Raw genomic sequence first — 24,873 nt, forward strand, 5'->3', positions numbered from 1 at the left:
CTGTGATTAAACAAAAATGTTGATCCCTCAACATTCAATAAGCCATCACAGACACGTCATTGCCCTCAGTTTTCGGATTTATTCTGGACGTTTACTGAGTGTTATACAGGAATATAAATTACTAGGACTTGTGTCCGTAATTCTTGGATTATTTGGGATTTGATTCGCAATACATTATGTTCTTTTTTCTCATTTTCACTTTTGTGTTCTAGGGAAATACATTATTTGTTTAATTTTACAAAGTGTAAAAGAATTGTAACCAAGTGGGTTTTGGATTAAATGAATAACGCAAACACAATGTGGTGGACGATGGAAATTTATAAAATTAATTAATAAAGAATAAACTATATGAAGTATAAATACGATGATTCTTTCACGCTCTCAGCATACGATTGATCCAGGCACCCTAAACACACATTCACAAATTGAAAAACGAAAATATGATTCATGTAATCTTACGTATGGAAAGTGAGATTGAAATAACCTCATGGACTGCAAATACGTTTCAAATAAAAGTATGCAGTGTAAGAGAAATTCACATAAGCTCACGTATGGAATACGATTAAGATTCAAATAATCTTAAGGAATTAAAATATGTTAAAAAATAAGTTGTGCACTGTAAGTGAGATTCACATAATCTTCTATATTATGCAATGTAAGCGAGATTTCACATAATCTCCTATCATACAAAGAAGTTTCAAAATAATCTCATGCAATTGAAAATTTACTCAGTTGAAACATAATTTGAACAAACAAATGCCTCTCGACTCTTGTACAGTCGTATGATTCATAAACTGATGAAACACGCAGTTGCACCGAGTCCATGGGTTGGCCTACACTTTTATCGGCCGCTCACACCCTTCACGGATCCACCATATGTACAGACATACGTATACACATACATACAGACAGCATACAGCACCCTTGTATTGACTACGTCTACATTCGTGGATCCACCACGAGTACATACACACGTATACACATACGTACAGACAGCACGCAGCACTAAACAGCTACAATCAGCCCTAATCAGCTACCGTCAGCCCTAAACAGCAACCGTCAGCACTAAATATCTTCAGTCAGCTCTAAACATCCATGAACAGCCCTGAACAGCTACAATAAACCAAACTGGTCATAATAATGGGTTCTGAAAAAATCATTAGATATATGCTAATAAATTAAACTCTAATAGTAACTTGTAATTCAAAGTTTACAACGTTTCAAATCTGCGTAGTAATAAATGCATCATTACACGATATGACATTAAATCATGAAAAAGCTTCACATATCAAATAAAATATGACTTTAACACTTACCCATATGGCTGGAGAACACAATGGTGAACGTTCACTCCTTGACAAGATCCAAAACGACCAGTGTCGGTTAGAAATGGAATCTACCTTAAATCCATAGGTGAGAGAGTAATCGTCAGGGTAAAATACCGTGGTTTTAATGTCTCTCGTCGCAAGTAGTTTTTGGCAAGATGCATGCCAGTACTGTCGCTTACCTGGAAAAAAACCCAATTATTTACCCTAGGTAACGTTGTACGCATATACAACGAAAGATGGTCAAATCGCTCTAAGGCAAAACCAAGTTATTTCTTGTCTTATTCTGTGACACAAAGCTTTTTGTCTTTCACTCTTTTCTGTTACTTATTTTATAGGACAGAATCGTAGCAAAACTATATTTAGGAGCAAATCCTGTGTTTGGTGACTTGTAAATCTACGCTGAATAGCACAGCCATCGGTCATGTGACCATTTTGAACTTCGAGCTAGGTGTGGATGTTACCAGTTACCGCTATATGTCTACCATGTAGGCAGGTTTGTTTAGGAACAATCTGTATGCACCACAATTGCATTTTACATCAGTATCAACACAGACTGGGGTGGGTGTTGTTTTATCGGACTAGCTATAACTAACAGCTTAATAAATACACATATAATTGACGGTTGGGTCATCTGATGAGTCTACATGTAATATTGCAAATTGAACGGGTGAAAGTGTTGAAATTGTGAAATGACGAATATTGTCATTAAGAGACAGGCTTGTATGTGTTATTGTCAGTTATCGCAGACAAAAATTTGGTACATGGCAATACTTTAATCTGCATGACAATTACTGCAGTTGCAGTTAGTATCTCCGGTGCATACATGCACATAGCATCACTTTTTGCAATTCAGTGAAATTGCTTACTAGTATGCAAACTTAGTTGTGCAATTGACATCTACGGTAGAGAGGATTTTATTTTCAGTACAATAATTATCCTTCAGTTTTGTACTTTTTTAAGCTTTATGTCATTGGAATGTCTTCTCGTTCATACATTTTTTCCCTGGTTTAACTTGTAAGGTGAACACATATATAGCAATTATGCCTTGTAAGTACCCCGACATAGCTAAATCATATCTTTGTCAAGGCTATACAATATATCTCTAAGTGCACTAATTGTTATTAATGTGGCTTCTTAGTTTTTATGGCATTTAAACAATTATCTCTTGTAAAACTTGCATCACTCTGTACTGGATGGTGGAAGATATTTTGCCTTCATTGTACATCATCATTATTTACTGTTTATATTGAACCGTTATTTTGAATTCTAAGGTAGTCGCGTAATGCTCACTCATCCGACTTTCCGTGTATTGAATGTCTGAAGCATTTCCTTCTTACACGTTAATTAAAACAAATTCGACAATAAATAATAAAAAGGCATACTACTAGCTGGTCCATAACGCATTATATTAATTCTTGCTAAATACAACAGAGAATAGAGAGCGAAATCAATTTAGTTTCAAATTTTGTCAGTACATGATTCCAAATTGAAGATAAATGTAAAACTTTTAAAAATACATATTCTCTAATTATCAAAGCATGTTTCCGTGTTGACGACGTGAACTAAGGGTGACGTCAATCAAAAGGAATGGTGCATAATATATCTCTTTCTTTATTGCATGGCATAAACATATTTTGTTTTTAAATCAGATCCTGTTGTTGGATAAATAGATAGCTTTATTGTTCATAATAGACAAATTCATCCTGAATCCTCGCCATCACTTTGTGTATTTTCTAAAGTAGCCACACCCATTTCAGCAGGTGTCGTCCGCCGCCTACGTATTGGCCGCCTCAAGCCGTCATTCATGGATTTAGTAATGGCTGACTGCCAAGCCATGGATCGGGGCAGATCAATACATTCTTTCAATCACGTGACATATGCTGCACACACTCCCTGAATGTCATATGAATATTGTTTATCAGTTTCGTTACAAATTCGTTTTATTTTGACCCAATGATCTTTTATAAGACGTTTGAGGAGAAAAAAAGCATTTTGTCGCCACTGAACGTGAATCAAAGTGTGTGTTTTACATGGTTTTGCAATTAGGCAAACAGTGCGAAATTAATAAAATTACGCCCATAATCGCGCAATTGGCACTAAAACGCTAGAAACTAAAATTAAACTATGTGTCAGATGAACAAACATTGAAGGTGAAATAGGGTGGGGCCATTTAGTAATTGCTTGTTTTAAAAAATAAAACTTGTATCACAAGTTGTAGCAGCAGTTAATTTATTCATACATCCATCATATCATCTTTTGCAATTCAGCAAAAATGCAGAACATTATGCAATTAGGTGCTAAATAGGCATTAGCGGTAGATGCTATTTTATTTGATGTACGTGAAAAATAACTCGAAATTTTGGACGTTCGATGTTTTATCGAAGTGAAATTTATTTTTCACCTTCATATTTTTTGCCCTCTTACCCCTCCAACTTGTACGGTATATGGCACAAGCTGACCACATACCTATCAATAATGCCCAGTAGACTGCCTGTTATGGTAAAGCCACGTGTGCGCCAAGGTTAAACACTCTTTCTCTAATTGCAGTGATTGCTATTAATATAGAACTGAACCATACTACGTTTCTCAGACCACATTATAAGTTCAAAATTCGTTTGATACACAATCAACATAAAACATATACGTTCTGATGTTAATGTTTCTTTTGAAACATCGTTCTGAAAACAACATCCTGCGTGCATATTTTTTAGAAGAAGGAGGGGTCCGGAAACCTGGGATATATATAAATGCAATAAACTGACAAAGAGGAGTGCGATGTTGTTCGTTGTCAGTTTATTGCATTTATCTTAATCCCTAACACACGTCATACATTGCACATCATGTGGCGAATAAAAATCCTTTCAAGTGCACTGGATACTTAAATAATGTACGCAAACAGGATGTAATGTATAGGTAATGTATAGACGACATTTTTGAGGCAGGACTAGCGAGACTCTTTCCAAGCTTGCCTCGAGGCTAGAAAGTGATCAAATATTAAGAAGTTGTTTAACCGTTACATGTACATCCGTGTATATGAAATTAAATTAAATTAGGTAATTCCCAGTTTAATAGACTGCTTACTGAAATATAATGTTTGTGTTTGACTTGGATTTTAATGTAGCTCAAACAATTTTTCAGTCATATCGCTACTATGTCAGCAGTTTCGAAGTTTATAGTGATTTCTAGCGCTGAGGCATCATGACTCAGACATGTGACATCATGTCCCACCCAGTCACATTATCCTGACACCAGGCCGATCAGTCCTAACACTAACCTTTTAATGATGAGCACAAAGCGAGGCAGCGGATAGTACCATTTTTATGTTTTTGATATGACTCGACAGGGATTCAAACACGCGACCTCCAGTATCCGAGGCAGACGTACCAACCAGTTGGGCGATTAGAGCGGTCACCTGTAAAATATAATAAACGGCTGTAAAAATGTTAGTTTCTAACACAGGCAAATTTAACTAAGTTTATAAAATATAAGTCAAATATATTTGCTAGACAATTAATTAAATGTACATTCATACATACATACATACATACATACATACATACATTCCAAGTCTTCAAGTTAGTGAGCATGGACTTGGCGTACTGCGGAAATTAACCTCCATGTCATAGGAAAACGTTACTAGTTGTAATTGTTTACATAAGGGGTATCTAGCCCAAAACTCTGTTTTCTATTGGACGGCAAGATGATTCTCCACCCACCCTCCAACTCCATAGCCCCCTCAAGTTAGTCTAAACAACTACGAAAACAACTTTGTTGAGGCAATTTTTTTATATTTCATAATCGTTTACTTATCGAGGACATGCTATTGAATAGTCGCCTTTTCGTCAAACACAATAGGGCTTTGATCTAGAAACATCTCTTATATAATAAGACTACTCATATATTTCACACACAATTTTAATATGTAATTGCTAGAATATTTTATATTTGATACATCACACAAACTTCCAACAGATTCACTGTATCAACAAATCTAAAAAACAATTATTTATATCCTAACCGGAATGTATTAATGCCATCAGAACAGTATCGTTCATCGCCGAAATTACAAATGCCAGATTTTATCATAAGATACGTCTCAATTTTCTGACTATCTGAATGTATTGCCATCATTTAGGCATGACCACTAAATCCGTCTAACGCTGGCTTATAATTACCATATCCGATTACCTTACCTACCACATTTCGTTTTTCCCTTGGATCATTTCTTAATCTTATTATCATTTAATTTGTAAGCAATACATTTTACTACGTAATCTAATAAATCCCGTTATAATTTTCATTGCAACTTCGTCTTTAATTTTTCCTATTACATAGTTTTGACCAATGTAGTGATATCCGCTGTCTCGATGAAAATCAGAAAGATTGAAAAGATCCCGATGTTTATAAAATTCTTTATAAATATCATCAGATTATATTTTGTACATGCGAGAATCAGTGCCAGTGAACAGCGACACTTCCTCAGGCCATTGCCGCTTAACAAAATCATACTGAAAGTCGTACATCAACCATTTCGATATCTCATGTACTGCCATATCAATATATATTGGTTTATTCAACTTCAAGTTTGTTTTTCTCTTGTGTATTGTTCATCAACTTAAAAAAGTTTTCCTCAAATTCTGTTATTGCAACTGCACTTCGTCTAGTATTGAGTTGAAATAATTGCACTTCGTCTAGCATTGAGTCGATGTAAATGCACTTCGTCTAATACTGAGTCAATGTAAATGCACTTCGTCTAATACTGAGTCAATGTAAATGCACTTCGTCTAGTATTTGAGTCGATGTATTTGCACTTCGTCTAGTATTTGAGTCGATATAAATGCACTTAGTCTAGCGTTGAGTCGATGTAAATGCACTTCGTCTAGTATTGAGTCGATGTAAATGCACTTCGTCTAGTATTGAGTCGATGTAAATGAACTTCGTCTAGTATCGAGTCGATGTAATTGCACGTCGTCTAGTATTGAGTCGATGTAAATGAACTTCGTCTAGTATTGAGTCGATGTAATTGTACTTCGTTTAGTACTGAGTCGATGTAAATGCACATCGTCTAGTATTGAGTCGATGTAAATGCACTTCTTCTAGTATTGAGTCGATATAATTGCACTTCGTCTAGTATTGAGTCGATGTAAATGCACTTCGTCAAGTATTGAGTCGATGTAATTGCACTTCGTCTAGTATTGAGTCGATGTAAATGCACTTCGTCTAGTATTGAGTCGATATAATATTTCACACAACGCTACTGATTAACCTTTAACACACGATGAATTTTTCTGAGTACCATACTATGATCACGTGCCTGTCTCAGATTTGTATAGTGCAAAATATATCTCGGTTTGTCAAGAAGGTTAGGAACTTGTTTTTGAACAACTGATTTACAACTAGATCTATATGAGTAATTAAACATACTATAAGCATTGACTCGGGACAAAACGGGTACTCGTTATGTGCAACATGCTGCTTCACATTTTCTTTTGTTATAACTCTTATTCCGTCTCTGATTCAACGTTATATGAAACAAAGAATGTCAGGATCTGTCAGCAACTCCAGTTTTATTTTGCTGTGCATGATTATTGTGTCCGAAGACAATCTCGGTACTGAATAGTACCATGCCGGATCGAGTCCTTAGTTATCAGACCTGACATATCTAACATTCTAAAATATGTATGGGGGAACTGCATATCTGTGATTAAATACATGTCCTAATAATCACCAAAGATTTTACAATCAAATTCATTCCGAATTTCTTTAGCGTAAGCATAGTCGTCATTAGTGATACTTTCTAGATTTACCCTGGAATAAAACATGTCCCTGTCGGGTAAATTTGTTTCAATAAATGTATGTCACTTGTCAACATACTCGTGTGGAAATATACCTTTTCTTGCACGTAGATTTGCTTTGTCCCCGAAATGATCAGTCAATTTATCAAAACTTTCAAAATCGTTTCACGAGTTCGTCTAACGATGCCGCCAAAAACTGTAAACTATCAACAAATCTCAACATTCCATGTGTCACTGACATATAATTGTCCGTATCATGTGGGATGCATTTTATTTTATCGTTGTTATTGATTTTCAGACGGTTATTTATATCTTTGTTGCCGAATGCTTCCACGATAACATGAGAATCGTATCAATGGAAATTATGACGACAACAGGAACGAAGTCTGGTGCGGTATATTTAAGATTACATTTGTCATGAGCTGACCGTGATACTTACCTGAATTATGAAAGCAATCTTTTACTCGATCCTGGTCGAGCTCGGGCGTGAACAACCCTTACAAATGTGACATATGTTTGCTGAAGCAAATTTTGTTTCTTGTTTTACAGTAAGCTTTGTAAAACTCGGCGGGATAGAGATGTAAAGTTGTTGTTGTTGTTGTTGTTGTTGTGTGGTTTAAGGCCATTTTTCAGCACAAGATAGGCTATACATAGCAGCCAGTATAATTGGTGAAGGAAGAACCCTGAAAAAAGCCGGGAAGAACCACCGACCCACGAGAAGCCACTGGCAGGCTTTCTCAGGTACCCACGTTAGCCGAGCCTGAGACTCGAACTCACGCAGACAGAGGTGAGATGGCAGTGATCCGTAACGGTGAGCGCTTCAGACCACTCGGCCACTCGGGGCCCCGCGATGTAAAGTAAGGATCAGCAAGTTGTTCAAACTGATGTTGTTGATGTTGTTGTTGTTGATGATGTTGTTGTTGATGATGATTGCCGATCTGTTGATTTACTCAACTTTGAAAACCGAACAATAAATCGTACAATAATCTTCAGACCCTTGTGCGTTGCAAGCTTAGACTTTAAAGTTGGATGAAGTAAATGAGTCAGATTTGTAGATGAGGAATTTGTTATTAAAAGTTGATTATCAAATCTCCAGCTGTTATCGAATACGGCAAATGATGTTGCAATTTTTGGGGCTGATATTTTGTGACGAACATACTTCATTTCGCTATATCTGAAACTGTCAGCATGATATAATATTGTGTTTTATATTTATCTAATAGTACTATACGAAATTGACAATTAGAAATTTGAAAAGTGTATAGTAAATGATGGCAAATTTATACCAACGACCTATCACAATCAATAGTCTTGCAAGGTGTCAGGAAATATTATGGTTTGATCCAAAACATAACTTGTTCGCCGGCATTGAACTTGCTGTCATTATAAATCTTAAAACGAAAAATGCGATCGGAGTATTAACATCATAATGTTACAGGATAACGGTAAAAGCAGAATATGATAAGGAATATACAAACGTGTTTTTACATGATTTTATCTGGACATTTTTCAATGACGATATTCACGTTAATGGTCAGGTCGCCGACAATAACAATGCATTTTTGTCATTTCAAAAAGAGCTTAAACCACATTCGGTCTAACGATCTTTACAAGGCTGACTGAAGAGGAGTCTTCAGAAATATACGAACAAGAAAGTTGTAGGTCATATCTGTAATACGGGATATTTACAGGTATGATCAGGGGAAAAAATGCTAATTTTATTAACTGCCTTTCGCATCGTTTTGTTTACGAGGTATTTAATGACCTATTCCCGTAGGTCTTATCATAGACCTCATCAACGGTATTCGAGTAGATAATAGTCTTAAAAATCCTGACATTATTACACTGGAGGAAAATACGAGACTCGGAAGAGGAGAAGGCAATAATTTAAAAAACCATCTAAAAATATTGTATCAACAAACTCTGTCAATGCTGAAGAAATATCATTTCCTTCAATATTTGCGGCCGCAAAACACTTTAATATTTATTCACGGTCAGTCAAATTTGTCGGTGATGGTACTCGTACATCCGCTTTTTGAATAATAACATTTGATATAATCTTTTTTCGATATTCACTTACCGTTTAGTATAGCGGCAACATCTCTGTTGGACAAACAGCAATTTACATATTCTATGTCGTATTCAATCCAAATCTTACATAATTTTAGCATGTGATCTTGTTCAATGTTGCTGAGCAAAATACGATTATGTTTTCCTTATTCTACTTCGAGGCGGGTCATCGCGTTAACATCACCACGAAACGTGTTTCTTATAGGCTGTTCGTGTTAACATCACCACGAAACATGTTTCTTATAGGCTCTTCAAGTTGATATGTCTTTACAGCATTAGCTCGAGTAACAAACCGTTCCATGCTATTTAGCTGTTTAACACAATATTGCTGATCACAGATTAATCTTTAGAATATCCATTGATTTTAACTTGTCAAACAACAATGAGCCATTTCATAACAGTGTTCACGTCATATCTGACAAAGATCTTTTTTATCTTTCTCAAGTTCCGATACCTCAGAATCTGTTGAGATAATATGAAACGCAGCGTAAGGATCATATCCAACCTTAAGAGTATCATGTTTGAGATCTGCTATTTGCTGCTCACAAAAAATTCAACCGAGTGAAACAGAAGGTTAACATTCAATATTTTACTCTGATAATACTCCTTATTGCGTCTGGCATTTACTATTTCTCTTAGATAAAAGTTGTTTAAATAATATCGCTGATAAAATATGATGTATAAACGATCGTCTGATCTTCGAGATGATCTTGATTAAAACGAGTTTTTTACACTGGATTGCAGAGCACTCTGTGCTGGATCAAGAAACATATTTGGTCCCTGTACCTGACGATGAACTTGTCAATGAACCAGGTATTATACCTCAACACGAACACGTTTATGCTGCAGCGCAGTCATGATATGAAATAAGGTCTTGAAAAGAAGACAAAACAAAATTCACTTTACTGACATAGAACATCCGATAATGTAGGATATCATAAAGCCGTTTATACGTATTTGACAACTCGAAGTTTATGGGCGTCAAAAATAATAAAATTTGATTTTCGATAGATTTAACATGAGATCGAAGACAACAGTTAGTATCGGTGTACCGACCAGTCAAATGCTAGTCTGATCTGCTAAAATATGAAAAGATTTGTGATGATATAATCGGATTGCTAGCGATCTAATCAAAGATCTTTGATTTCACTAGTTGGAATCCGACTGTTAAAACTATCACCTAAATCACGCCATTTACCCAAATTGTATTAACACGTCATCTTATTACTCGTTTGATAACAAATATATCTTGCGTTGTTCGTTTAAGTTTATGTTCGAAGAAATTTCCTATTACATCTACGCTTACAAGATCCTTTAGCTTGTATGTTACCAGACTTGTCATTAGAACCTTATCAATGATACATACTTCATCGGACCAGTCTGGGGTGAAATCTTTCTCAGATGATTTAATTTCATAAATGAAATTCTGACACGATCACCAAAGTTAGCCTTGTGTATGTGATATATGTTCTCATCTGCAAGAATAACATATTTTTCTAGCTTCATTTGGTGAAATTAAAATTGTCTTATGTTTAGCTTTATTGTAATCTGATATTATTGTTGGCAGATCATCAGTATACCTGTTGGTGCTGTTTGCTGTAACATATTTGTAAATCTTTTATTTTATCGTACGATTAACTCGTTCGACAATAATGCACTTCCCTTCGTTACCGGCAAATTATTTATGTTTTTTTTTTCTTCATAGAAACTGCTCGAATTGGTTGTTAAAAAACTGTGATGCACAGTCGGTCCAAATCTTTTTTGGATTTTACGTTTAAGCAGCTGTAATATCGAGTAACGCCTTTGGAATAGTAGATCCAGTTTTATCAGCAACCGAATGCTAAATGCGTATTTACTAAAAATGTCAATAATGTTGAACATATATTTTTTGTTATCGTTGTACTGTGTAATATTTTGCATATCTGTGAGATCTAACGCCGGATATCATCGACTGCGTTTGCTACGACCTTTCGTCGAAGAAACGTTTCTTTACGTTTGTGAAGCTAGAACGTTCTGGGTTTTGCTGATATCTGAATCATACTTACCAGGAATTGCAATGCCGAGTTTGTAATTTGCTACAATGATACTTTCAACAAGCTTTCGATCAACTTGTTTTCCTATTCCGCGGTTTCATCTCTCGTAATTTGTCAAGTATTACACGATCACGACCTAGTTTGTCGTCGACGTGACCACGGTAACAAATGTCATGACGCAGTGAAATTGCATCAACTGCATTGTAAGGCTCTTGTCCCGCTAAAGGATTGTCATTTTTGTCGAGTTGCTGATCAAGTGGATTCCATGGTCCGAATATATTTATTTCCTGGCAATGTCCATCATCCCTTTAGTTTTTTTTTTAACTCGACAATAATGTTATGTATATCCAATCCTGATCCGATAACAACTCTACGATTGCAGCACTCGTAATAATCAACTATTTAGTTTTTTCTCAAGGCACATATATATGTTCACCTCTTCGCAATTACATTACATTATTTAGTCGCTTATTTAAATAACTTCACCGTCGGATGTTTTTGTCTGAGTGCTAGCACTCTGGGTTTGCAATGCACAACAGCCAGTGAGTGGTTTCACAGATTTAGCTTGTTTACGAAATATACTCTTTCGAATGCCACAGACATATACTTTTAAGCATTTTTCTAACATTGCTAGTTGTTTATGTAGTGTCATTGATGTTAATGGTTTTGGTTCTGCATTTGAGACAGTATGTTGTCGTTGTACACCTTGTATCAGACAAAAGTAATGTTATATGGTTTGCGATCAATGCTGATAACTTGGAAATGGGTCAAATTTCAAAATAAACTTTAACACGTTACCTGATTCGCAATCAAGATAAACAGATCGCAATGATAACCACACGCTGATGTTCCAACTGGCTGAAGCGGATTCGAGTTCTAACTTATTTAATGTTTTGTTGTTGTTTTAAGTGGGGCTATATTATACGTTGCATGCACATTGTTGTATCTTAACATATTTCTACTCGATGACGCTATTGGTTTTCACCCCGAACATACACTCGTCATTGACATTAGTTTTAACATTTGCCATATAGTGGCAGACAGTAGCAGATACTAGTCCGATCTCAAACTAATCAATTACATGTTCAATAACAGGGTTATAAAAAAATGCAAAGTTTGCGCTGTTCTTATGCTGTCTGAGACGAATCAATTAACAGCGTCATCAACGACATCTTTTATTTGTTTATTCTCAGATAAAACAATAAACTTGGTGTTCGTTAGCGAATCAGTTCCCCGCCAATCAGATCGCTGTGTAGCACACAATACTCATCGGTCGTTAAAGATCCGTTTCATCTCCGAATATCAAGTATTTCAGCTATTTCATTGTCAATTTATGTGTTATTGTTTCCAGCTTCATTGCCAATGTATGTGCTATTGTTTCAGCAATCAAATCCAAAAATAATACAAGTTCAATCCACGAATACATTTTTTGAACGCCTAATAATGAAATGTTCTAATGATTCCAAGTTCGAGTCCCGACGAGGCATCCAAGATGGAAGGCGATGCCGTATGCTGTAGCCTGTACGGTGTTGATGTCTACAGTTCCTTGTAGAAATATAATAATTAATCGTCCGATCTTGGAAATCTAAATAAATTTTAAAGAAATTTCCTTGTTCAGTAGTTCTTTATGAATACAATAATATTCCCAGAGAAACGAAATAATCTTCTAGAGTCCAGAAAACCTAAATAAAATTAACATATAACTCAGAACCATAAAACTTCAATACTCCAATCCATAAAACTTGAATACTTCAATGACGGTCACAACATAAGAAACCAACTTGACATCAAGTGTTTAAAAGCTGGGACTCAGATCTCTCTCTCTCTCTCTTTCTCTCTCTCTCTCTCTCTCTACATCACTATTAATACTAAGTATTTCGCAATTTCGGAAATGCCTAACTGCGAAATAGAGGATGACGTGATCATGTTTACTATAAAAAAAGTTCCTAGAAAAAAGTTGTTTACTTGACCCTCAATCAAGGCTAGGAACTAAGCCAAAAATAGAAACTAGTGTTTCTATTATTAGATATCTAAGGAAAACCTCAGGTCAAACTGAATTTTTGGGAAAATATCAAATTCCTGGTAAACAAAATTACAGTACATTGACATGCCATGTAAACAAAATAAAACGATTCCAAAACCCACAAACAATCAAATCAAATCAAACACAAATTAGATCAAATATAAATTAAATCAAATATATGTAAAAATATTATTTACTCCGCTGCTCGTCCTTTTCCATTTTATTTAACTCCTCATTTTATATTGCTTTCGCACGGTTTGAATTTTTTTGCTGCTGTAAAACATTTTTATAACCTAAAACTCTATCAAAACTTCCAAATATATCTTAAGAATAACACCTGGTCGGATTATCTTAAAATAATTTTCAGCATCATCAATTCCCGTTGCAGAATGTAAACTACTTATAGCCTCATCTGCTTTTTGTTTTATATTATTCAAATTTTTAAAAAAAGAATATTCTTCTTTTTCAGTCCATAATCTTATTTTTCGTGTTTGCTAGAACTTAACATATCTTTTGTCAAATTCGAAGGAACAATATTCTGAAACACCATTTTTTTCTGTAAATAGCATTTTTATAACTTTCTATTAGTCGATCCTTGTTTACTTCCTTGCGTATCTTGATTCAATGTTGTATCCTTTGCTTATTAAATAGCAAATCCTTTTCTTTCATCTTTTGTAAAACCACAGCTTGTTTCAGGATCTCCAGCAATTTTATTTTATCCTTTTTCGAGTAGTCTTCGCAATTCTTTCTTTTAGTTTTTCTATATCCTCAGGCGACTTTTCATTAACTCATGTTTGCTAGCCAAATACAGATTTGGCGATAGGCTTAAATAGTTTAGCCGTTTCATATGCTGTTTGTTTTTGTCCAGCAGGTTCATGTTCAACTTTTTTCTTAAACGCAGCTCTTGCTGTGACATATTTATTTATAAACTTTATCCGCGCCTTGTCCATGAGCGTGAATAACACACAATATTTTTATACTTCTTTACAATCTAAAATCTTATCAATACCACGTCGAAACATATGCATGGTATCTCTGTCAAGTTATTAAATAAGAAAATACTATGATGTCCATGAGCGGCCTCATGATACAGCTGAACAACATCATGGCATTGTTCCCGTGTTATGTTTTGCAGATGCATATTGTCCAGTCCGTTATACAGTATAAAGCAACCCGTATTTCTTCTGCTGAAAAGATTAACGTTATAAAACCTTGAGTAAGATAAATTGCATTATATATTCGATTTCTTGACAATGAAAAGTAAGTTTTAAGCTTATCTATTTCAGCATTGCTCAACGGGATGCAATCAATTCCAATAGTCTTATGTTCGTCCGAAACAGTTCAGCAACAAGAACAAGATCTTTAGGCGTTTTTACGACAAATGTATGTTTGCCAGCATCAAGTTCATTTTTTAGTTTTCATCGTACTTGTTCAGCAATACATATTTGTCCTGCTGGGGATTGATTCTATAATTATACACCCGATAGTAGATTAATATGTCGTTGAGTAGCAAGGTCATCAACAGGTGTGTTTTGCCAGATCCAGTACGTCCTACTATCAGGTAATGACAATCCGGTAACTGATAAATTGTGTTTACTTATTATTGCACACTCGGTATCAAAGCTTATTATGCTCGTCAAATAATATGTACACAAACTTTTTTTTACCCTGAAAATGTTATCAGCAGCATACAATAAACACGAGCTATTACACAAAAGTTGGTACATTAATTAATAGTTCATCTGCTGAAACAACTGCAACAAAAACATATGTTGATCTAACAAATTATCTCAAGAAATCCGGTGACATAATGACCGGCAACCTCTTATTGTCAGGACAACGAGTCTTACTCCTAGAAACAACATATCCTCCTGTCAAAGTCAATAACACACAAGAGGTTTGTTGTAATTAACTAACCACATCTGTGTCTGAAAAACTTTCACTTGCCGGTGGGACAACGACTGGTAACATCAATATGAGCGAAAACAGGATAACAAGTCTCAGTACATCCCTTAAACAACGCTGATATCATACAAGTGGTAAGTTATAGTCAACTTAATACAGTAGAAAATTAAACAATTGGCAAATCTGGTGATTTGGTTCCAGGTGCTATTTCATATATCGACGGTGGTAAGATAACAGGACAACCAAAAGACTTTCCTCCGAGTGGAGAATCAGATGCAATGTCCTATGACCAGCTGAAGGAATCGTTAACGGGGTACCTGAAACTTGCTGGCTGATCAACGACAGGTTCGTTAGATATTGAAGATAAAATGATATACAACATAACACTTCGATAATACTCCACTGTCCAACGATAGCTGGTTAGCAAACGTAACATTCGTAAGACAATATTTTGTGATAACATCCGTGGACACAATGATAGGCACGTTGAACATGCGCGTCAACAAGAAACATCAACTGCGTTTACAACAACAACATCAGATTTAACAAACAAGAATTACATCGATGAAATGATTACTGGTTATATTACAATACGATTAGCAAAATCCGGCAACACAATGACAGGCAAGCAAAAATATGGGATCAAACAAGATAACAACAACATATTATCCAGTATCTCAATTTGATCTGACAAACAAATATTACGTCGACGTTGCAGCAAGTAATGCAGTTGCTGTTGCAAGTACAACAACTGATGCTCTTTATGTTAAGCGAACAGGAGGTTCAATCAAAGGAGCCATTGACGTGGTAGCAAATACAATAACGTCAACATACGTTCATGTTGCTGTATCTGGTCTTGTAAATAAGCTGTATGATGAACATGCAAAACGAGCTCGCAATAACGTCGGTTATATTCCATGTTTTGTTTATTCGACAGATAATCTTTGGGGTTTTGTTGCAACGGCATCAACACAATATCCTGGAAATATTCCAAAGTTTGCTTTTTCGTTTAACATAGTCATATCTGGAGGGCAAAAGTGGACAACATTTGGCTGGAGAAATAATTAAATTTTGGATCAAAATTCAGTGCCCATCTGCTGTTGCAAGTTGAAAGTTTCATTTATAAAGACAATTAAATGCTGGTGTCGGCCGCATATTCAACTGAGACTAGAGGGATCGACAGATAAAAACACATGGACAACTCTGTGCAGCACGACGGGTGTTTACTATCGTTGATTCTAACACGGTAGACAAGTATATTTACTTTCGGATATATGTTGTCAACGCAGAAAGTCCAAACCCCGCCTTGACAGTATTTCCGTTGTACACGCTTGATGATTTAGTTTAAATTAACTAACCACAACAAAGATGTTACTCGAGATTAACAAGGAAACCTATAGGACAATCAACATATCTAACCTAATGAAAACAAAATCTGTGTTAAGAAACAAGCTGAAGATTTTTAAAAAAAAGTTTATGATGTACTGGACGAGCTAGTTGGAATAATAAAATAGACTTTCAAAAAATCTCAGGATAAGAGATAGTTTTGCTAAACGTAGAATATTTCATATGTTGGATATGGACGCTCCTGACAAACACAATGTTATTTTAAGTAGCATATTATCATGATGACGCCAATCCTTTAGCGACAGCGTGTGTATGTGTGTGTGTGTGTGTGTGTGATTTGGAGTTTTGACGTATCTTTAACAATTATTTAGTCATATTGCTACGACGTCTGCAGCGTGACAGTTTTTAGTGATGTCTAGCACTGGGGCATCATGCCGCAGACATGTAGCACGATGTAGCATGATGTCCCACCCAGTCACATTATCCTGACACCAGGCCGACCAGTCCTAACACTAACCTCTTAATGCTGAGCGCCAAGCGATGCAGCTGTTAGTACAATTTTTGTAAGTCTTTGGTATGAATCTGCCCTAAATCGAACCCCGACCTCCTTCATCCGAGGCGGACGCCTAATCACTAGGCCACCGGAGCGGTTTCCGTTAGCAACATCATAACTAATATTTGTAGATTCCCTGACAAACAGCGACCACAAATATATATTCTGAAAAACAAATAAATTCGGCAAATGCTACTGAGTCAAAGATTGAGTGTTACATCGATGCTGAACGAGACCTATTTTTTCAAACACTGGATGACATAACAATTAGCAATGCTATTAAACCTGCAGATTATGATATATTTGATGATGATCTTGACAAAAAGATTTATTAAAGGAAGAAAGCTGGAAAACTTATGACAGAACCAAACCATAAAAATGTAAAAGATTTGATTGTTTGTTGTCTACATTTTCTCGCAGATGACATCAACTTGGACACTGACAAACTTAGAGTTTTGTCTTTGCAAGAGTATATGCAATGACTGCACCACATATGGTACGTAATAATATTGAAATTAATTATTTAAGATTTGTATTTGGTTATATTGACCATGCAAAAGATCTTTACGAAAATAGCATTACCGATGTTTGATCCTCCACTTACTGTGATCCATATAACATTTTTGCATGATGTTAGGTATAACGATACGTTATCTGAGGTGCATGATGAATATAAAATTTCGCTTGCTGATCCTGTTAATAGCAAATTTAGTGATCTGCTTAATAAAGATTTTGCTGAAAAAAACTTTACCTTTTAGCGCTAAAATTTGTTAGCAAAGTTTTATAAGGACAAACAAGATGTAATCGATTTCATTCACATATCATAGAGTCTCTAAGACAACGTCATTTACAAGCTGATCAAGTACTACAGGTGCTATCATAAATAACTTTATTGCATCAGACGCGCAAGAAAATATTACAGCAGGATCATAAGCGTGTTAATCTATATCGCGATTAGCATCAGCAGGTGGAACAGCAGATCCATTATTGTTGATAGTGTCAGGAGCAGATATTACGTCATCAGCGATCAACACAAAAAATACAGCCAAAATATGAGAAGAACGCGTCGTGTACAATAGCAACATCGACTTTCAATAAAGTATTGAATCAACTTAGAGCTTATCACAAATGTGAATAGTTCGTCTTCCTAGATCTATACAAGAACTACGAGTAAAAGACGATTTTTAGTTGAGATGATACAAAATAGAGCTTTGAAATTTGATTTACAAAATTCGTTAAATTTTGTGTGAAATAAGAAATACACTGAAAGATACTACCGTGGAAGATATAACGCTAAATACGAAGATAATTCTCTTCCAGGGTACGCATATGACGACTGAGCTTAAAAATGAGAAATATAGCACGTACTTCAAAAATAGAAACATGACAAAGTTGTCTCTGGTTTCCAATGACTATTCGAAATATTTTGATAACCTTACTATGATCACAAGAGAGCTTGTTAAAACTATTGACAATCTTTAGAATTCAATTTCGCAAAAGAAATTCACAAAAATCACAGGAGATGATTAGGTAAAAAAATGTTACATTAATAAGATAATAGTTTTTATCATGGAAACTTTATCAAAATGGTAGAACATGATTATCTTAATCAACGATAAAATAAATATGTACCTATTATGTCAAGAAGTTAAGAGTTATATTATTGCAAAATATGTAAAGTTGAAAATATCTCTTGAAATCTCCTGCAATTTTATGTGAAATATAAAGAATAAATGCAGTAAAATTGCTGAAATTTCATGTTAAAATTGTTTTTTGAAAAATATAAGTAGTCTTATATAAGGGGTGCTTTTGAATGAAAAGCCTATTTTGTTTGAGGTCAGTGACGATTGAATAATATGTCCTCGACCGGTAAACGATTATGAAATAAATTGTGTTGTCTCACCAAAGTCGTTTTTGTTATTGTTTAGATTAACTTGAGCGGGCTATTGAGGTGTGGTGGGAGAATCATGTTTTCCTTCAACAAACATTCCTGTCATGAAAGACTACTGGTGTTTCGATTACTAGAACCATATGATTAATATTCTTAACACAGACACGAAGCACATATATCATTTTATGATGCATAACACGTCTAAAAAATAAAATAGTGTCAATGGTATTTGCCAGATCTATCCCCATTTGAATCAGTGTACGTAACTGAATCAACATTTCAACAAAAGGGGTGTGCCTTATTGAAAATTTCACCTAATTTGTAAACAAAATATTGCAGTAAACAAGTGAAAGTATTCTCTCTCCTTTTTCATTTAAAGAGTTATCATCTTTATAATGATGTGTACATCAGAAGATATTGATTGATTTCCACTGGAAATATGGTTACATAAATAGCGTGACCAAATTATTATCTCACAATGTTATCATAACATTTTTCATGAAAAAAGGACCTAAAGAGAAGAAGGCCACGATAATCTTTCATCGATACTAATCTTTATTGCTACCCTGACAGATAGGGATCATTCCAATGCCTCTACTCACCAGAAACATTAACGTGACTGGGCTGCTTCACGAACATGCTCCTCAAGGCTATGGTGGTTACAAGTTTATGGCAGAAAAAATATAACGTTTCTACTGTGAGCTTCACTACTTTTCTCTTACTTCCACCATTGCTGTGTAGCACAAGAAGATTTATTTCAATGTATCAAAATGATAGAAACTTTCGAGACATATTGCTTCATGTTATAAATCGAAAAGTATGCACTGAAGCTTTATCCTAGTAATTGTTTATAAAAGTGTTGACGTACTTGAAAAATCGGACACGTGGCTAACTGCTCAGACATGCCCAGCTTGTAATAATATGACAATATCATTTTCACAAAAAAAAAATTGTTATTATTTATAATAGGAGTAATAGTTTATTATTATTATTATTATTGTTATTATTACTATATTTTTATATCCGATGCTACAATAATCCAGTGCATTGTTTCTTTATTGTCTCAAAATGCTAGCATGGACTCTGGAGTTTTTTTTGTATTTATTTAGGGATAAGTTAATATTATTAATTTTTGTTTTCATTTAAAAAGTCAGATTTTATAGTTTTAAGTCAAGGTATGCTTTTCTCATTTCATACGTTTTTTTCTTTATTTAGCTGATAATTTTTAAGGATTTTATAATTCTGCTGTCCTTGATATAAGAAAAGAGTTAGGAACCTTTTGTTATTCTACATCATTAAACTCATGTTTCTTCTTGTCAATATGAACGAAAGAGATTTGACCGCATAAAAGCGGAAGTTGCGGTTATAAAATAAATCGGTTAGGCACTATCTTCTCGTGCGACACCATCGATATCGAATGATGGGGAACTCAAAGGTTGATTTGACAGAGAATAATGGACCTTAAAGAACATCGAATTTATATACCAATATCCGTGTTGACTCTCCACCTTGCGACATCATACGTAACGCAGTCGCTTATGTCCTCTAGCTAACAGTTAGTTTTAGACAAAACCTTTATCCCACTTTTGAACTCCCACCTCCGAGACAGAAATGCACGTTATTGTTAAATGGTCTACAGGTGGCGCTATATGTGCATGTATTACCTGTTTGATATGGATCAGAAGTCCTGGCGGCTGATAAAAAGACGGATACAACATAAATTAGGATTACTTTTTGTAATCCAAATAGTATTGCAAAGCGTACAATTCCGTTCGAATTTCTGCATGTGACCCCATTTTTGCTTCAGTATATTTGTCTTGTAATTGTCTGCCATATGCTCTCCATGATTTTACTGCAATGACGGATTGAAAAAGAAAATATGTACTGCGAAGTTGGTGGTCTGAACCAATTTTAATTCTGAATTCTACGATATTAAGGAGACAAAGAATTAACCTTCCTAAACAGGATTGTTATAAGCATTTTTACAGAGATACAATTATACTGAAAAATTCAGGCCAAAACGCTGATTGTGAAATAGTTTATATCGGTCGCCACACATTTACACGCTCAACCCATACTGGGATTTTTGATTCCATAAAAATATATAAAAGTGCATATGAGGTTCTCCTAACATAAGAGGAAATTATATCAGGTTTAAAAATTGTTTAAATGTAATACATTTATACAACCATCAATTACATTTTAGGAGCCCAGTAAGCGGCTTTCTATAATACTTTTTTCTTCTTTGACTCGATCCCGTTAAAAAAAAGAAAGAAAGAAAAAAAAAGTCCTGGCCATTTTTTACAGCGTAGAAACTGTTTCTCTTTCCACATAATTTTTAAGTCGAATTAAAATCGTATTATACGTGCAACATGTTTTAATTCTTATGAAGTTTGCATGCGTATAAGACACTAATGTGACTATAGAATGCAAGAGCACATAAAGACGGACTGAGTCACCTATATAAACACATTCTTTACACCCTTTTCATTAACCATACAGAAGGTATACAGGTGTGTGTGCATGATATGTGGGGGTGGGGTGATATTATGATTTGTGGCTGAGTTCTTATTTATTATGTAGCTCGTCGACATATAGTTAATCTATAATATGTTTGACATAGATGATTAATTTTCTTGCAAAGGCAGATGGACAAGATTTCAGGTTGTCAAAGGTATTGAAAATGAATATAGGCACATAACCTTCAGATGCTTTTTTATAAGTTTAATTTGTAAGTTAACGATTGTATGTAATGCATCATTTTATAGAATTCTCTCTCGATTTGAACACTTATTGGCTTGTACAACCACCACAGACCCGCTTCGCCTGACTGGATTGGATTAGAAATCGTGCTACATGTGCATGAATTGCAAAGTACATTATATGCTGTTTACCTACGTGAGCAAATGCTTGCACGATAAATAAAAGTACGAGATATTAGGATGGGTAATAAAACTAGTCATTTGGAATATGAAACTCTTTCTATGTACATCCGTCTTAGATTAATCATACTGAATCTAAATAAAGTTGGATGATAAAAAGAGAGATGGTGAATTTATAACTTTATCATTTGTTTCATATAAATATTATAGATTTTCATTTTAGATGCTCTTCATATCACACGTTTCATCAGGTGGAATCCGTTGATAAATCCCTATGTTTGGTATTCAAATCCTAGTTTACAGCAAATATTTGTTTAATTCAACCTTTTGCAAACAAAATCATGAACATGGCATCTTTTATATCCATTCATTGACATTTCTAGAGCAAATGTCCTGTCATTTGTACAGGACTGACCAATCAGATGGATGAGATTCGAACTGTGATTGACGAAAGACTGTTGTTGAAGGGTTTGAATGCATAGTTGACGTATGTATGGTCTCTTTAATAATAATATGTGGGGAAAGATATTATGACGAAAAGATGTTTTCGACAATCCGTTTGTGATCTCGTCATAACATACTACTGAATAATCATGGTAAGCACCATACACATTATTTGTATTTGCAGGTAATAAGTTGCTTGAAGTGTTCGTATCCTTACCTGGCGTGGCGATACAAGATCCCCTTCTTACATATTATTTGTATTTGCAGGTAACAACATGCTTGAAGTGTTCGTGTCCTTTCCTGGCGTGGCGATACAAATTCCCCTTCTTACATATTATTTATTTGCAGGTAACAACATGCTTGAAGTGTTCGTGTCCTTTCCTGGCGTGGTGATACAAGATCCCCTTCATACAAATTATTTGCATTTGCAGGTAACAACATGCTTGAAGTGTTCGTGTCCTTTCCTGGCGTGGCGATACAAGTTCCCTTTCTTACATATTATTTGTATTTGCAGGTAATAATTTGGTTGAAGTGTTCGTTTTATTTCCTGGCGTAGCGATACAAGTTCTCCTTCTTACAAATTATTTGTATTTGCAGGTAATAATTTGGTTGAAATGTTTGTGTCCTTTCCTGGCGTGGCGATACAAGATCCTCTTCTTACAAATTATTTGTATTTGCAGATAATAATTTGGTTGAAAGAATGTAATGAATTCGAAGAGAAATTGCATTTGTTTCACACTTTTACCACGATTGTTTGCGACTAAACAGACTTGTTTTCTTCTCTGAATCAGTATGTACATGGAGAGTATATACATAATGGTCACAGTAGGAGTCTTTCGAGTAACAGTCATAGTGGACTGATGAAATATCGGCTCTCTCTCTCTCTCTACAAGGCTTAACACTGTGTACACCTTTCATTTTCTTACCTGGATTGATAGCTGCTTCTTATTTCAAAACGTGTTAGTCTTAGTAATATAACGTTGACCGAATAAGTCGAAACGAAACAAATCTATGCAGTTATCACCAAAATGTCGGATATGGGTCATCGAGCTACTTTGATTCTTATCATTCCTAGGCACATTTCGCAAGCTAAACATGATCTTTAACAAATGTCTTTCTGCGAAATGGAAATACATGTCTATAGAAGGTACAATTAATTGACTAAACAGAAAGTGTGTTACCTGATCTTTTCTGTTTTCAAAATGGTCACCCAAATTCTGTCCATACGTCTTAAATACAAAGGATTAACGGTTGCTATGGATCAACCTCTGTTCGTTGTAGTTTTGTCGATATTATCTTGAACCGATTTATGTCTATCTACGACGACAAATATAACTGAGAATGTACGAAATTTAAAATTGCACGTAACCTTGATATGGATTTTAAATCATTCAGCATCGAGTTTAATTGTCATGTAATGGTTAAATCAATCTGAAAACGGAAATTTCAAATATTTTCATCAATGTCATTATGATTGGCAGTCTCTTCTGGGTACTGTCTTACATCTTAGTTTTTCATTAATTACTCTTCACAACTTAGATTTAGACGTAAACCTCAAAAACTTGTCATGGTCTTTATGTGCCAAGGAAGGTTTGTACACGTACATATTCTTGTCTTTGACATACCTGACTGCTAAATCGAAATATTATATGTTTTTTATGCGTTTCAAAAACACCCATTTGTATGTATATTTGATATAATTCATTTATTGGTTGTCATTATTATAAAACTGACACTCTTGATTATTTCGTCATCAGCACAATCCTTGTAAAATGATAAAGTTGTAGCAAAATGTTTATAAAATCTGTTCGAGTTAAACATTCAAACGTTTTTCACAACGTACATAATTTTTCTTAATCGAAACATTAACTTATTTTCTTGTTTTATTTAGGGTGAAATACCTCAACGTTTTATTTTTAGGGTATTAAAAATGTGTTATGCAGTGTTCTAGTCTTAAAGTAACTTAAACTGTTCCTCTACAGTGTTATGGTCTTAGATTATCTTAAACATTTCCTCTACAGTGTTCTGGTCTTAGAGTATCTTAAAATATTACTCTACAGTATGCTGGTTATAGAGAATCTTATACTATTCCTACACAGTGTTCTAGTCTTACGGCATCTTAAGCGGTTCCTCTACAGCGTTCTGTTTGTCTGAGTCAGTTGAAAAGAAAGTAATATTTTCAGTTCCTAATTAGGCCTTTTTTAAGTTTCTTATAAAACTATTATCTTTCATCAAAATGTATCTGTTCCGATAATAAACTTTTTGCAGATCGTTAAACGCATATTACTGTGTATATGTCATCTCCGCTTTAGGTTGTTGTCCTTGGTACTCTCTCGGCCCAATTAGATTTTTAAAGATATGTATATCTAACAAAATGTAAATAAAGAGTTTGAATATTGTTGTTTATTCCTTGAAAACAAGGACAGTGTATTATTTATTACTCGCCGAACAAGAGTTTTCCTTAGAGGTACTAGAACAAGAATTACGTCTTGAAATCAGAGAAACAGAGTAAAGTTAATGCAGCTGAAAAAATTACATTGACGGCAGTGGCAATAACATATTGGAGACAACGAAACGTGAGATTCTCACGTTTCGTTGTCTC

At 34.8% G+C, this 24,873-nt stretch overlaps 1 long non-coding RNA gene across 3 annotated transcripts; it reads right to left on the reverse strand.

The window, feature by feature from the left end:
* Positions 1 to 310: 310 nt before the first annotated feature.
* On the reverse strand, positions 311 to 24,801 carry LOC149796335 (uncharacterized). 3 transcript variants are annotated; one of them, XR_016421663.1, is made up of 4 exons: positions 22,489 to 24,801; positions 4,603 to 4,740; positions 1,317 to 1,507; positions 311 to 1,147 (listed from the first exon to the last, which is right to left on the reverse strand). It is a non-coding gene; the product is annotated as an uncharacterized LOC149796335 (long non-coding RNA). The 3 variants fall into 3 exon arrangements; XR_016421662.1 differs by having other exon boundaries at positions 311 to 1,507; XR_016421664.1 differs by lacking the exon at positions 22,489 to 24,801 and adding an exon at positions 20,610 to 20,882 and having other exon boundaries at positions 311 to 1,507.
* Positions 24,802 to 24,873: the final 72 nt, after the last annotated feature.

Source organism: Sinohyriopsis cumingii, chromosome 6, assembly GCF_028554795.1.
Source record: "Sinohyriopsis cumingii isolate HCF-2022 chromosome 6, ASM2855479v2, whole genome shotgun sequence".
In the NCBI taxonomy this organism is placed as follows: domain Eukaryota; kingdom Metazoa; phylum Mollusca; class Bivalvia; order Unionida; family Unionidae; genus Sinohyriopsis; species Sinohyriopsis cumingii.